The sequence below is a fragment of the Bubalus bubalis genome, chromosome 1, assembly GCF_019923935.1.
Source record: "Bubalus bubalis isolate 160015118507 breed Murrah chromosome 1, NDDB_SH_1, whole genome shotgun sequence".
Classification (NCBI taxonomy): Eukaryota; Metazoa; Chordata; class Mammalia; order Artiodactyla; family Bovidae; genus Bubalus; species Bubalus bubalis.
Window position 1 is genome coordinate 159,685,859 of NC_059157.1, and position 17,037 is coordinate 159,702,895.

Sequence of the window (17,037 nt, forward strand, 5' to 3'; positions counted from 1 at the left end):
TTTATTTTTCTGGGTTCTAAAATCACTGCAGATGGTGACTTCAGCCATGAAATTAAAAGACACTTGCTCCTTGGAAGAAAAGCTATGACCATCCTAGACAGCATATTAAAGATCAGAGACATTACCTTGCCAACAGAGGTCTGTCTAGTCAAAGCTATGGTTTTTCCAGTAGTCATGTATGGCTGTTAGAGTTGGACTATAAAGAAAGCTGAATGCCGAAGAATTAATGCTTTTGAACTGTGGTGTTGGAGAAAGGCTCTTGAGAGTCCCTTGGACTGCAAGGAGATCCAACCAGTCAATCCTAAAGGAAATCAGTCCTGAATATTCATTGGAAGAACTGATGCTGAGGCTGAAGTTTTGCCACCTGATGTGAAGAACTGACTCCTTGGAAAAGACCCTGATGCTGGGAAAAATTGAAGGCAGGAAGAGAAGGGGATGACAGAGTATGAGATGGTTACCTGATATCACCGACTCGATGGACAAGTTTGAGCAAGCTCCAGGAGTTGGTGATGGACAGGGAAACCCTGCATGCTGCCATCCATGGTATTACAAAGAGTTGAACATGACTATTGACTGAACTGAACTGAACTGACCATGTCATATATATGGCTTACACCCTTAGGACATTTGTCCACAGGTCACTCCTTCCATGGCCAACCTTTTGAAAGGAAAATAGCAATCTAAAACAAATGAGTATTTTATACAGGCATAAAATCAACACCTATAATTTAATAATCAAACTAAAACTCTTTGCTTTGGGTTTCATTCAGTAAAAGCATGTAAGTGCAGTCTGCCATGTTTTATCATTTTCTTTTTCTTCCATCAACAGCTGAATATATTTCAAGTTCATCTTTTGTATAAGCAAACAATTCTCAGAAAAAGTAGCTGTCAAGCCTACAGCCTGAAGAAAATAAAAAGAGAATATCAATAAGCTTCCTGCTGCTTTGTCCTTTATAAATGGTCAGATTTATGCCTTGTATGCCCGCTACCTGTTTTCTGAAGCTAAGCAGTTGGCTTCCAGAGGGGGAAAAAACCCATGAACAATTCACTTTAAAGATCTTGGCATTTACCTCTGGGGACTAGTTAATTAGCTCCTTGGGTTGTCTCATTTGAATTAAAGACAAATTAGAATAAAGAGGAAAAAATACATTCAGTGGCCTTATGTTTCTGATTTTATTATTGCTTTAGGCTTGCTTGGTGTGGTTGGCTTGAAGTCAAACAGCCAGAAAGCAGAATGCACAGTTGAGATGATAGAGTGACCATAAGAAGTATAATTACTTCACAATTGGGTTTTTACATTCGCTACTAATTACTGGGCACCAGAATTGTTACAGTTCAAAAGTAATGAAAATAATGCCCATAGTTAGAAGGTTTTTGATGAAATGCATATGCAATTTTCTAATGGTGGGAGATCTGTGGTAATTCCAGCCACAGTGAATTTAGCGGTAATTACAATTACTTTGCATAACAGTTGAACCATTATCTTTGAGAACTGATGAAAGCCCATAATCCATTTGATTTTTGTCATAGTCGTGCTCTAAGTAAAAACTTTTCAAATGCTGCTAAGAAATATACTGTCACTGAAAGATCAAAATGTTGAGGCTTCAGAGAGTATATAGTTTAGATAACACCTAATCTGAAAGTAAGTGTAATATTTTTACAGTTTGATAAGCCTGAAAATGTGAACACCACTTAAGTTATTGATTTCTCAGTAAATTAAATAAGGGAAAACAGAAGGTACTGACTATATTATCTTCATCCAGACCATTTAAGGCACTTGGTTTGTAAATTAGATGGTTCCATAACAGCTGCTTGCTGTAGTGGATCCCTCACTGATAAAGATCTGGAGGGACTTGCCTGGTTGTTCAGTGGTTAAGAATCTCCCTGCCAATGCAAGGGAAGTGGAAGATCCTGGAAGATCCTGGAAGATCCCACATGTGACTAAGCCTGTATGTCACAACTACTGAGCCTGTGCTCTAGGAGCCCGGGAACCACAACTACTGAGCCTACACGGCCTAGACCCTGTGCTCTGCAACAAGAGAAGCCACTGCAAGAGAAGCCCGCATACTGCATCTAGAGCGTAGCCTCTGCTCGCCACAACTAGAAAAAGCCCGTGCACAGCAATGCACACCCAGTGCAGCCAAAAATAAATAAATAACAAAATTTATATATAAAAGAAAATATATGGAAATATGCATAATCATAAATCGAGAGAGTTCAGTACCATCTTTAGCAAGTCAAATACACCTTTCACAAGTCCTCATAATTACTAAGACAATCATAAACTATTCTAAGGGGTTAAGCTCTGAGTAGGAAGAATAATGAAAGCCACATGATTCCCTTTAATTCTCTATTACACCCCCCATTTGTTGGAAATCTCTCTCACTTTGATTGATTAGTTTCATTTTCCAAGTCTGCATCTCTCTTCATGCAGAAAGAGCTGTGAAATAGTGGGCAGCTCAGAGGACGGCTCTTGCAATTGCACTAAAACATGAGCTAAAGGTTCCAGTTTGGGAACCTGGAGGAAATGGCAACCCACTCCAATGTTCTTGCTTGGAGAATCCCATGGACAGGGGAACCTGGTGGGCTACAGTCCGTGGGGTCACAGAGGGTCGGGTATGACTGGAGTGACTTAGCACACAGCACATTGCAGAAGCAAGTGGTCTCTTGCCACTCTTGATATCAATTTTATGGTTCATAATTTGGTTTTGCTATGGGTTAGGTGGAAAGCATTAACTTTCTAATCAACCGTTTCACCAAAGCCAAGACGTTTGATTTTGGCTGTTGTTTTGAGCATAAAAGTAGTTATTTCACTATGTAGGAATTGGCAAACTACATTCAAGGGGTCAGAGCTGGTCTAAATCTGTTTTTCATTTAAAGAATTGCAAACAAACAAAGCAAACAAAGAATATGCCACCAAAACTATATAGGCTTGCAAACCCTAAAATATTTACTATCTGACTCTTTACAAAGTTTGTTAATCCATGCTCTATGGGCTTATACAGCTTTCTCGTATCCTTGAATGAGACATACTGAATAAGGCATTTTTATTCTTCATTACTTCAAGTCTCTATTCTAAATTACTTTTCTCTCCTCTAACTTTTCAATATTTGCAACCAGGGTTATAGCCACTCATGCCTCAAGAATGCTATGTTTGTTAAAGAATAAAGACAGCTCATTGTAACATCAACTATTTTAAGACTTCAGACAATCATCATTGTGTCTCATAGTTTGGAGCATGAGATTTGTATGTATATCTCTTCTTTAGATGCTCAAAATTAGAATCAGTCATTTACTGGAGCAGCAGCTTGACCAAGGATAAAAAAAAAATATATGGTGTTACAGGGTCTGATTTGTACTCCAGCTTTCTGCTGATATGTGTCACCTTGCCTAGTATAGCTAAGTTCTCTCAGCTGTGATTTATACATTAGCCATACAATCTAATGGCATCTTCCAGAATTGTGTGACTTTTAAATAAGAAATCATAATTAAAAGCATCTTGCTCAGTTTCTACTGAATAAACTCTCAGCAGTTGTCAGTGGACTCTGAATCTGAGGTGAGAACATTGAATAAACACATTCATAGATTTAACTCCAAGTTGTACCATAAAATAATAAATCCCATAGTGTAATGTATAGTAAGGAGTTGATTCTTTTTTTCCACTCAGGTTAATCTGTACCATTTTCCTTATGTCCTTTCTATTAGCTAATTTTTTTAGACATGACAAATTTTATGACTTAGACTTGGTTGTCTGTATTCTGCACTAAGAGAATCTTTACCTCAAAATGTTACTTACAAAGTAAATAAGACCAGTTATCAGGCACACTATTCTCAACTGAGAAGCATCTTTATGAAGTGCATATTTAAGGGAACATATCAATGAATATTTGTGCAGATGTATTGGGTGATATAGGGTTATTGAGTATCTCAGGACAATCTATTTCTTCATATACGTATTTCTCCACACATATATTTATATATACATATATCTCTGTGTGCATATATATGTGTATATATATGTGTGTGTGTATATATATATTACATATATATAATATATATTATATATATATTAACATGACTTTATATATCAGATCAGATCAGTTATTCAGTCGTGTCCGACTCTTTGCGACCCCATGAATCGCCGCACGCCAGGCCTCCCTGTCCATCACCAACTCCGGGAGTTCACTCAGACTCACGTCCATTAAGTCAGTGATGCCATCCAGCCATCTCATCCTCTGTCGTCCCCTTCTCCTCTTGCCCCCAATCCCTCCCAACATCAGAGTCTTTTCCAATGAGTCAACTCTTCGCATGAGGTGGCCAAAGTACTGGAGTTTCAGCTTTGGCATCATTCCTTCCAAAGAAATCCCAGGGCTGATCTCCTTCAGAATGGACTGGTTGGATCTCCTTGCAGTCCAAGGGACTCTCAAGAGTCTTCTCCAACACCACAGTTCAAAAGCATCAATTCTTCGGCGCTCAGCCTTCTTCACAGTCCAACTCTCACATCCATACATGATCACAGGATAAACCATAGCCTTGACTAGACGGACCTTTGTTGGCAAAGTAATGTCTCTGCTTTTGAATATGCTATCTAGGTTGGTCATAACTTTCCTTCCAAGGAGTAAGCATCTTTTAATTTCATGGCTGCAGTCACCATCTGCAGTGATTTTGGAGCCCCTCAAAATAAAGTCTGACACTGTTTCCACTGCTTCCCCATCTATTTCCCATGAAGTGATGGGACCAGATGCCATGATCTTTGTTTTCTGAATGTTGAGCTTTAAGCCAACTTTTTCACTCTCCACTTTCACCTCATCAAGAGGCTTTTTAGTTCCTCTTCACTTTCTGCCATAAGGGTGGTGTCATCTGCATATCTGAGGTGATTGATATTTCTCCCGACAATCTTGATTCCAGCTTGTGTTTCTTCCAGTCCAGCGTTTCTCATGATGTACTCTGCATAGAAGTTAAATAAACAGGGTGACAATATACAGCCTTGACATACTCCTTTTCCTATTTGGAATCAGTCTGTTGTTCCATGTCCAGTTTTAACTGTTGCTTCCTGACTTGCATACAAATTTCTCAAGAGGCAGATCAGGTGGTCTGGTATTCCCATCTCTTGAAGAATTTCCCACAGTTTATTGTGATCCACACAGTCAAAGGCTTTGGTATAGTCAATAAAGCAGAAATAAATAAATAAAGCAGAGAGTTTTCTGGAACTCTCTTGCTTTTTCCATGATCCAGTGGATGTTGGCAATTTGATCTCTGGTTCCTCTGCCTTTTCTAAAACCAGCTTGAACATCAGGAAGTTCATGGTTCACATATTGCTGAAGCCTGGCTTGGAGAATTTTAAGCATTACTCTACTAGCATGTGAGATGAGTGCAATTGTGCGGTCGTTTGAGCATTCTTTGGCATTGCCTTTCTTTGGGATTGGAATGAAAACTGACCTTTTCCAGTCCTGTGACCACTGCTGAGTTTTCCAAATTTGCTGGCATATTGAGGGCAGCACTTTCACAGCATCATCTTTCAGGATTTGGAATAGCTCAACTGGAATTCCATCACCTCCACTAGCTTTGTTCATAGTGATGCTTTCTAAGGCCCACTTGACTTCACATTCCAGGATGTTTGGCTCTAGGTCAGTGATCACACCATCGTGATTATCTAGGTCGTGAAGATCTTTTTTGTACAGTTCTTCTGTGTATTCTTGCCACCTCTTGTTAATATCTTCTGCTTCTGTTATGTCCATACCATTTCTGTCCTTTATCGAGCCCATCTTTGCATGAAATGTTCCTTTGGTATCTCTGATTTTCTTGAAGAGATCTCTAGTCTTTCCCATTCTGTTGTTTTCCTCTATTTCTTTGCATTGATCCCTGAGGAAGGATTTCTTATCTCTCCTTGCTATTCTTTGGAACTCTGCATTCAGATATTTATATCTTTTCTTTTCTCCTTTGCTTTTCACTTCTCTTCTTTTCACAGCTATTTGTAAGGCCTCCCCAGACAGCCATTTTGCTTTTTTGCATTTCTTTTCCATGGGGATGGTCTTGATCCTTGTCTCCTGTACAATGTCATGAACCTCATTCCATAGTTCATCAGGCACTCTATCTATCAGATCTAGGCCCTTAAATCTATTTCTCACTTCCACTGTATAATCATAAGGGATTTGATTTAGGTCATACCTGAATGGTCTAGTGGTTTTCCCTACTTTCTTCAATTTCAGTCTGAATTTGGCAATAAGGAGTTCATGGTCTCAGCCACAGTCAGCTCCTGGTCTTGTTTTTGCTGACTGTATAGAGCTTCTCCACCTTTGGCTGCAAAGAATATAATGAATCTGATTTCGGTGTTGACCATCTGGTGATGTCCATGTATAGAGTCTTCTCTTGTGTTGTTGGAAGAGGGTGTTTGTTATGACCAGTGCATTTTCTTGGCAAAACTCTATTAGTCTTTGCCCTGCTTCATTCCCTATTCCAAGGCCAAATTTGCCTGTTACTCCAGGTGTTTCTTGACTTCCTACTTTTACATTCCAGTCCCCTATAATGAAAAGGACATCTTTTTGGGTGTTAGTTCTAAAAGGTCTTGTAGGTCTTCATAGAACGGTTCAACTTCAGCTTCTTCAGCATTGCTGGTTGGGGCATAGACTTGGATTACTGTGATATTGAATGGTTTGCCTTGGAAACGAACAGAGATCATTCTGTCATTTTTGAGATTGCATCCAAGTACTGCATTTCGGACTCTTTTGTTGACCATGATGGCCACTCCATTTCTTCTGAGGGATTCCTGCCCGTAGTGGATATAATGGTCATCTGAGTTAAATTCACCCGTTCCGGTCCATTTCATATATATATATATATATATATATATATATACTTTATATATAAACATTATATATATATATTATATATATATATTAACATGACTTTCTATGGTAGCTGTGATGGCTAGTGGCTTCCCAATATCTAATATCTCCCTTTCTCGTTAGTAACAGAATCCTTACTTTTACCTTAACACATTGGTAGATGCTTCCCTTGCAGCTAGATATGACTATGGGACTAAGTTATCATCAGTGGTATGGTTGCAAAAAATTTGAGTGAGGATTTGCTGCCTGGAATAATGATATAGATGGCTAGAGCTCTAGCAGGCATATTGAAGCATGAGGATGAGGCTCATTTCAAAGAGAAGGAGTTCAGGGAATTACAATGTGCCTGAGTTTCTGATGTTTTGAAAGCTTCCGTGATATCTATACTATCTCTTCTAGACTTATTTAATGTGAGATGGAAATATCTTGTTTTAGTTACTATTTGTTTTATTTTCTGCCATAGTAAATGTAATACAATTGTTTCTAATATAGATATAAACAGATTTCACTTGTTCATAATAAAAATGAAACATCTGTTTATTAAAAAATGGAGGAGCTTATTGATTCTATACCAAGGATAATGAAAATGCATATTTGCATCTTGAAATTGTCATAAAACACATCATCTGTGCATGCATGCATGCATCAATCACTCAGTTGTGTTTGACTCTTGCGATCCCTGGGCTATAGCCTGCCAGTGTCCTCTGTGCATGGAGTTTTTCTGGCAAAAATACTGGAGTAGGTTGCCATTTTCCTCCTCCAGGGTATCTTCCTGACCCAGGAATCGAACCTGCATCTCCTGTGTCTCCTGCCCTGCAGGCAATTCTTTACCTGCTGAGCCATCAGGGAAGCCCTCAAACACATCACGCTGCTGCTGCTGCTGCTAAGTCACTTCAGTCGTGTCCGACTCTGTGTGACCCCATAGATGGCAGCCCACCAGGCTCCCCCGTCCCTGGAATTCTCCAGGCAAGAACACTAGAGTGGGTTGCCATTTCCTTCTCCAATGCATGAAAGTGAAAAGTGAAAGTGAAGTCGCTCAGTCATGTCCGACTCCTAGAGACGCCATGGACTGCAGCCTACCAGGCTCCTCTGTCCATGGGATTTTCCAGGCAAGAGTACTGGAGTGGGGTGCTATTGCCTTCTCCACAAACACATCATACCTACCACTAAATAAATTATTGTAGAATTTATGTGTGCATATATATATATATATTTATATATATGTATACATGCACACACATATACTTCACACATGTATCTATATAATGACAAAGCTATATATATATATATATATATATATATATATATATATATAATAACACAGAAGGCAATGGTTGAGAATTGGTTGGGTTGAGAATTCCCCAACCCCAGGGATAGGGGAGCCTGGTGGGCTGCCATCTGTGGGGTCGCATAGAGTCGGACATGACTGAAGCGACTTAACAGCAGGATGCAAAACCTTCTCTAGACTATTGTAACAAACAATTCCAATGTTGCATCTGGTCTTGGGCAGAACTCATTAGCCAGTCAGAGATCTTATGTCAATGAAGCAAAAATAAAATCCTCCAGGTACATTTCTTTAGCACAAACCACATTTATTATAGAAAGTAAGGGAACTCTGTTGAAAATATGTGGCTTCTATTCTTTTGAAAGAAAAATTATGTTTCCTGTTTTATTTTTATCTTGTTCAATAGCACTTGTCAGGTGGTACTAATTAACATCTACCAAAGAATAAAACAGCTATTTAATCATCTCAGAGTATGTCTTCTATAAGCGATGTAGTATGGTTGTGCCTCTGCAAGTAAAACACCTTCACTGACTGTATCATAATTTTAAATTTTTGTTAACTGTGAATATTCACAAATTGGCTAGGTGGAAAGATGTTTAGACCCATTATGCAAAATAAGAATAAAAAACACATGTAGAAAAATTCCCAGCAATTTTTCATAAGAAATAGTAAATTAAAATCAAATTGCAAATTGTTTATAAACATATTAAAATAACTAACTGCCCTACAATTAACACAAAATATAAACATTCAGTTTAATTTACTCACTCAGTCGACTCCGACTCTTTAGGACCCTGTGGACTGCAGCACGCCAGGCTTCCCTATCCATCACCAACCCCCAGAGCTTACTCAAACTCATGTCCATTGACTCAGTGATGCCACTGAACCATCTCATCCTCTGTTGTCCTCTTCTCTTCCTGCCTTCAATCTTTCCAGCATCAGGGTCTTTTCAAACTAGTCAGTTCTTCACATCAAGTGGTCAAAGTATTGGAGTGTCAGCTTCAGCATCAGTCCTTCCAAAGAATATTCTGAACTGATTTCCTTTAGGATGGACTGGTTGGATTTCCTTGCTGTCCAAGGGACTTTCAAGAGTCTTCTCCAACACCACAATTCAAAAGCATCAATTCTTTGGTGCTCTGCTTTCTTTACTGTCCAACTCTCACATCCATACATGACTACTGGAAAAATTGTAGCTTTGAGTAGACAGACTTTGGCTGGCAAAGTAATGTTTCTGCTTTTTAATATGCTGTCTAGGTTTGTCATAGCTTTTCTTCCAAGGAGCAAGCCTCTTTTAATTTCATGGCTGCAGTCACCATCTGCAGTGATTTTGGAGCCCCCCCAAATAAAATCTCTCACTGTTTCCATTGTTTCCCTATCTATTTGCCATGAAGTGATGGGAACAGATGCCATGATCTTAGTTTTCTGAATGTTGAGTTTGAAGCTAGCTTTTTCACTGTCCTCTTTCACTTTCATCAAGAGGCTCTTTAGTTCTTCTTCGCTTTCTGCCATAAGGGTGTGTCCCCTGCATATCTGAGGTTACTGATATTTCTCCCAGCAATCTTGATTCCAACGTGTATTTCATCCAATCCAGCATTTCTCATGATGTACTCTGCATATAAGTTAAATAAGCAGGGTGACAATACACAGCCTTGATGTACTCCTTTCCTTATTTGGAACCAGCCTATTGTTCCATGTCTGGTTCTAACTATTGCTTCTTAACCTGCATACAGATTTCTCAGGAGGCAGATCATTCCATAGTTTGTTGTGATCCACACAGTCAAAGGCTTTGGCATAGTCAATGTAAACATTAGTCTCATAAAATAGTAAACGACTCTTCTTTAAATATCAGGAAACTGAAGGATAGAAAACTTAAAATCACTGTTAGCCAGTATTAGAAATAGGAAGAATTTCTCTATTTCCAAACTGGTGCTCCGTTGGATATTTGTAAGATGTTTTTAAAAATGATGAATTATTGATGGTGTCATGTTGTTGACTCTTCTGAGTAAGAGATTTAAAATTCAATTCTAGCTTGTACAAAAGCTTTGGAATTAATTGTAAGCACCTGCCAGTTTCTTTGCTGTCCTTTAGCGGAAGAAATTTTCACTAAACCTCTGTCATTTGTCTTGCTATCACATGCTTCCCCCACATTGGGTTCCACTGTTCCCTCTCAGAGCAGATATATTACCCTCCTACTGCCCAAAGGCAGAAAATGATGTGGAATCAAATCAAACTCAGGGAAATAAGAAACCTGAAGTTTTAATAATATAACTGGTTTTGGTGTTCCAGACTCTTTGGTCCATTAGAAAAACCTTGCACTTGCTGTTACTATGCTAAAACCCATAAATATTGGAAAAGAGCAAACATTTATCTGAAATATCAATGTTACCAACCAAATAACCTATTTACAAAGTAACCAATGATATTAAACTATGGAAAATGGAAAGAGAGAGACGTTGCTGAAAAAAAATAAGTCACAGTGGAACTATTCTGGCCAATTGAGTTTGGGCCAAACTCAGAGAACATCACTAAAGAGGTAATTCTATAAAGAGGAATGATGATCTGGACAACTCCTGGTGTTTGTTTCTACCAGTAAAACCTTCTAGAATAAAGTCACATGATAGATGGCATCCAGTGGGAGATTGTATCTACAGAGAGGGAGGGACAGAAGCCGAGTTTTCGTTCTCTCTTTGCATCATCCACCCATCTTCCTACAAGATGTCATAATCACTTTCAGCCCTTTCTTGACTCTTTTACATTGTCACTGTTTCTGTTTCTAGGCTATCTATTTTCTTTTCTCAATGAGAAATGAAACTGTATTAGCTGCTTTGTTTTCAGATGGCCAATGTTATCAGCCATTTATTTCTATATGCTGAGTGCTTACAGTGAAGAGGTTGCATAGGTTATTGATTCAGTTCAGTTCAGTCGCTCAGTCATGTCCAACTCTTTGCGACCCCACGAACCACAGCACGCCATTAGTGAAAAATAAAATGAGTGAGTGGTATCTGGAAAATCTGCCAGGATCTGCCTCTATGGGTAGTGAAAAAAAGATAAAGCCAAACAAAAGCAAAAGCTGGTTAGAGTTCACAGTAAACTGAAGTCTGGGTGGAAAGAAAACTAAAAGGACTGATCCAAGAGGAAAAGTAATATCTTGCCTGGAGAATCCCATGGACGGAGGAGCCTGGTAGGCTACAATCCACGGGGTCGCAGAGTTGGACACGACTGAGTGACTTCACTTTCACTTTTCACTTTCATATATCATGTACAGATACTTAATACAGGAAAAACTATCATAGGGCACTCGTACAATCCATGGTTATTAGAGTATCTGTATGCATTCACGTAAGGCTTAGGCAGAAATGATAAGCTGATCTTAAAAGAGGAATTTTGTGACAGAATTCTAGAGAGGGAATTTGTTAATGCTTTCTGGGAAGATATTGAGGGTTCAGAATGGAAAGTGTTTCTTACGGTAGAAAGGGGAGAACTTGGAAAGAAAAAGTTGAATGACAACTTCACCTTCCTGGTCTACAGAAATTACAATTTCTGGTCTCAGAGTACCAGAGGAAGGAAAATTCAGAGCCAAGAGGATCAAGTGTAAGGCTCTGAATGTTTAGGAATTACTGACCAAAGAGTTTGGAGAGCTGAGAGAATGAGGGTCATAGTACTGAGTGCAGGTCACGAAGAGCAAAGCCTTGGCCCCAGCATTCAAACATTGCATAGGTGAAGGAAGTTTCTGGTTTTCTGTGTCTTTCACATAATTAACACTTGTTGCATTTTCAGCCTACTTTCTTCCAGTCATGTTCTAATGGGTGGAAGTGGCAACTATCCATTTTAGCACCTCTTTGGAGATTGCTTGGGATCTTCAAGTTCAGTGAAGCACTGGACTTTCCATCACATAACTCAGACTCTTGAGGAATATCAACGCAATGGTTACTGTCATCAAGTATGAGTATGTCTTACTTTATAATCTCAGAAGTATAATAAATATAATATTCTTTCTTTTCTAAAGCTCCACTTAATTTTATTTCAATTACCTCTTTTGTCTGACTGGCAAGGGGAGAAAGGAATAAAACTCAGACTATAATCTAAATCTTGCAAGGTGTCCTTCACTCTCATTTACCCACAGATCTGTGATATTTGCAATGACTAGGTGGATGAGATGGAGCAAGTCCATTCAGCCATTGGTTATCCATGTCCTTGGTTTCTCTGCCCCAGTCGACTTGTGACTCATCCCATCCTTGGTTACCTTGCTTTATCCTTGGTTACCTTGCTTCATCATTGGTTTATTCTCTCACAGAGACCTTCACATCCTCAGTCCCCTGCCATTTCTGTGCCATTCCAGGGGGCACGGGCATCTTTGCCAAGGCTACTTATGGTCCTACCTGCCCTGGCAATGCTCAACCACTTCTCTTTCAAGTCAGATTATTTTCTGTTGGCATGGCACCAAAGGGCACCAGACATGTTTGGCCTGAAAAGCAATCAAACTCATATCTCACCCCTCCTTTTTCCCACCTCAACTCTGCCATATTTTTTTCAAATAAATGCTAATCTTCTTAAAAGTTTTTCTAGAGTAGTAAACAGCATAATTTCCTGAATTATGCTGAATTTGACTGTGCTCCAGATGCAAGGAAGACATATGATGGCAAACTGCTTGAAATGAGAGGGAGGAGAGGGGAACATAGGAAGAAAGACAATTAATTAACATCATGAAAGATTATTTAATTTCATTTTTTTGGTATATCTGACAATCCAATAAGAAGCATGATTTGTGTTTGCCTAAATCATCATCTTTACTCAAGCATCACTGGGCTGACAAGCCAATGACTTACTTCCCTTTTAAATGCCAACATTAAAGATACTTAAGTAGGTGGTTGTTACTGGTTGCTATAAACATTGCTTTAAAACTGCTTTAGACTGAAACATATCATGAGATTCAAAAAAGAAAGAAAAACTTGCTATAGGATTCCTCCAGGATTTATTGTTTCATGCAATGTGGAGGTCCCTGGTAATGATGAATATAAGCCATTGATCCACATTACATATTTTAAAATAATCTGTAGCTCCTGAAGAGAATAGATTTGAGGAGAGGAGAAAACATAATAACCAGTATATATCATATACAAATATATATATTTAATAAAAATAAATAATAATAAATTTAAAATAAACATATTTATATTATACATTTATTATTTATCTGTCTCTCCCTGCCAGAATATAAGTTCCAAGAGGCAGTTTCATTGTTTTATTCACTGATGTGTCCTAAGCATCTATAAGAGTGCCAGATATCTATATGTAATCAATAAATAATTTTTAAATGAATGATATGTCACTAATCAAGAATTATGATTAATATACATCTTGAAACCTGAGATATAAGAAGAAAAGATGATTAGCTTTGGGTAAGTCAGGGTACCAGAGTACCCTGTGACATCAGAAAATAATCATTTTTATAATTATGGGGAAAATTTTTTGGATTGAATCAATTAGTTTCCATATTTTTTAGTCAGATACAGTATAAGTAGAGTTAACAAATTAGCTTAAGATTTGAGATGAATAAATCTGTACCTCCATCTCACAACTACAGACATGTGAGGGGATGAGTATCCTGCATATCTAGATCTTGTCTTCAGCCGACAACTCTATGTAAAGATCAGTCATTGGAGAAAATGCCTGCCAATGATTCCAGCAATCACAGTGACTAAATCCAAAAGATCTTGTCTTCTCTGAAGGGATAACACTGCAGGAAAATACTTCACAATGGTTCTTCCATATCCTAAGGTCAGCTAACAATAGCCTCTCAGTTCACTGGCCACCTCTCATTTCTCTTCCTTTTAGCTAGTCAACATTCATCTCTAGTAATCTCCCAAGTTCTAAGGAAATAGAAACCACCAAGAATTAGTGTAGAGGATGTGTGTTCATGTGTGCTCAGTTGTGTCTGACTCTTTGCGACCTTGTGGACTGTAGCTGTCCAGGCTCCTCTGTCCATGGGATTTCCCAGGCATGAATACTGAAATGGATTGCCATTTCCTCCTCCAGGGCATCTTTGCAACCCAGAGATCAAACCCGAGTTTCCTATGTCTCCTGCATGAAAGATGTCTCTAACATCAATTCCCATCCCAAGGGTGGATGATGTCCAAACCCCTTATAATGTGAGCTTGGTAGTTACTATTCTGAACTCTCAGATACCATGAAAATCAGATTATGCGGCTTGAAGCATGGCTTCACTTAATAATTAATATTACAATGAAATATTTTGGTTAACACCTTAATAAACTGAACTCCATGAGACCTTAATGGCTTCCCTGGTGACTCAGAAGGTAAAGAGATCGTTGCAAGAGATCTGGGTTTGATCCCTGGATCAGGAAGATCCCTTGGCGAAGGGAATGGCTACCCATTCCAGTATTCTTGCCTGGAGAATTCCATGGACAGTGGAGATTGGTGGGCTACAGTACATGGGGTTGCAAAGAGTTGGATGCAACTGAGATTAACACTTTCACTTTCATGAGGCCTTAATGAGGTGAACTGTATCCAGTGACTTTGAACTCTGGTCTTTAGAGCTTTTAAGTACTAAAATAATTTGCATATTGTCTTATCAGCCCATGAAAGTGAAAGTCACTCAGTCATGTCCAACTGTTTGTGACCCTATGGACTGACTATACAGTCCATGGAATTCTCCAGGCCAGAATACTGGAGTGGGTAGCCTTTCCCTTCTCCAGGAGATCTTCCCAACCCAGGGATCAAACCCAGGTCTCCTGCATTGCAGGTGGATTTTTTACCAGCTGAGCCACAAGGGAAGCCCAAGAATACTGGAGTGAGTAGCCTATCCCTTCTCTAGCAGGTTTTCCCGACCCAGGAATCGAACTGGGGTCTCCTGCATTGCAGGCAGATTCTTTACCTACTGAGCTATCAGGAAAGCCCTCATCAGCCCATATCTGGACAATTTATTGAGTAACAGGATATAATTTTAGATTGCTCTGGAAAATTGTCAACTTAATCCTTGAGGGAATGGCAGTGGGGTTGCTATCTGTGGCGGTGATCTCCCATTGAGAGGTGTGGACGGTGTCTCCCTTTGGTCATGTGCTCTGTGACTGTTTGATTAATAGAAAACAGCTTAAGTGCTGTGCTAGCTCCTCACTCCAAAGACTCAAGAAGCTGGTAGCTCCTGTTACCTGTCTTTTGGGCTAGGAGTGGCTCTTCACACCCAGCCACCATCCTCTGAGGAAGCCTACAAGTCCCAGGGGAGAGGCCAGGTACACATGTTCTAGCTTACAATCCCAGATGAGGTCCTGGCCAACAGCCAGCATCAACCCCCAGACTTATGAGTGAAAGAGACTTCAGATGATTCCAGCCCCTAACCACTGAGTCACTCTAACATTTTAGCCACTCTGTCCAAACTGCAGATTCATGAGCAACATGAATAATTGTTGTTTTCATCCAGTGACTTTGGGGTAGTTTGTTCCACAGCAATAGATAATCAGAACACTACTCCAGAATCTTGATGGCTACAAAAATCTCTCTCAGCATAGCTCCCGTTTGAGGATATTGGAATTTTGAGTGAGAAAAATTTTTCTCTGTGTCTTTCAGGATACAAACTGAAAGAGGCTGTAAATTTCTTTTTAGATTAATAAATTTCAGGTTTGGTTAATTGAGTCCTTTTGTGAATCAACATGCTTAAGATGGGCTTCCCATTGGGGTGTTTTGTTGTTGTTGTTATTGAGTTATATGAATTGTTTGTGTATTTTGGAAATTAAGCCCTTGTCAGTCACATCATTTGCAAATATTTTCTCCCAGTCTGTAGGTTCTCTCTTCATTTTCTTTATGGTTTTCTTTGCTGTGTAAAAGGTTATAAGTTTAATTAGGTCCAATTTTCCTATTTTGCTTTTATTTCTATTACCTTGGGAGACCTAAGAAAACATTGGTATGATTTATGTCCAAAAATGTTTTGCCTATGTTCTCTTCTAAAAGTTTTGTGGTGTAATACCTTATATTTAAGTCTTTAAGCTATTTCTGAGCTTATTTTTGTGCATGGTGTGAGGGCGTGCTCTAACTACATTGATTTACATGCATCCAACTTTCCCAACACCAAAAAATATGGAACGCTTCACAAGTTTATGAGTCGTCCTTGTGCAGGAGCCATGCCCGTCTTCTCTGTATAGTTCCAGTCTTAGTGCATGTGCTACTGAAGTGAGCCTGGCATTTATTATTTTTAGATGTTTGTAACATTACTTAATTTAAAAACATATCAATTTGTGTCAATTATGTAAATAATTTACATTATATTCTTTTCTAAAATTTTGTTTTCTCTTTTTAAAAAACCCCAAAAACATATTTTAGAAAGTTCAAACAATAGAAAACCATGATTTTAACAGAGAAAAGTCTTCTAATCCACTAACTCCCACCTCCTCCATGAAATATTTTCCAATTTGTTATTTTTATTCCTACCTGGTACCCAGGAAGACACCTGCCAAATTTGTTGTTCACTGTGGGAAAATTCATGAATCATTTTTTGCATCACCCCTTTAATATTCACCAATAAAATAGGCATTACAGATAGTTAGAATAAATCTGAAAATGTTTATTTCAGAATTACATACTTTATAATCCATAAAATTAAGTGTCATCTCTGAAGGTGGAATTGAATCTTATCTCTTTGCTAACGTACAAGTCAACAGAATGATTTTTTCAGATTTGTTTTGCAGTAAGCTTGAGAATATTTTAAAGTATATATTATGTCTTCCTATTCATCTTAAATTGTCTAAAGAATTTATTTCAAAGAAATGAGCACAGTCATTTTACATGATAAAATATGGCCTCAAAAATTTAAGCAAATCTTCACAATATGTAAATAAAAAGTAGAAATGGCAAGAACCCAAGCCTCATTACTCTTCCAAGACTGCATTGCTGAGC

General features: G+C 38.6%; 1 non-coding gene across 1 annotated transcript; it reads right to left on the reverse strand.

Annotated features, from left to right (window-relative positions):
* Positions 1-16,215: 16,215 nt before the first annotated feature.
* LOC112587378 lies at positions 16,216-16,320 on the reverse strand. Its single transcript, XR_003111862.1, has one exon. It is a non-coding gene; the product is annotated as a U6 spliceosomal RNA (small nuclear RNA).
* Positions 16,321-17,037: the final 717 nt, after the last annotated feature.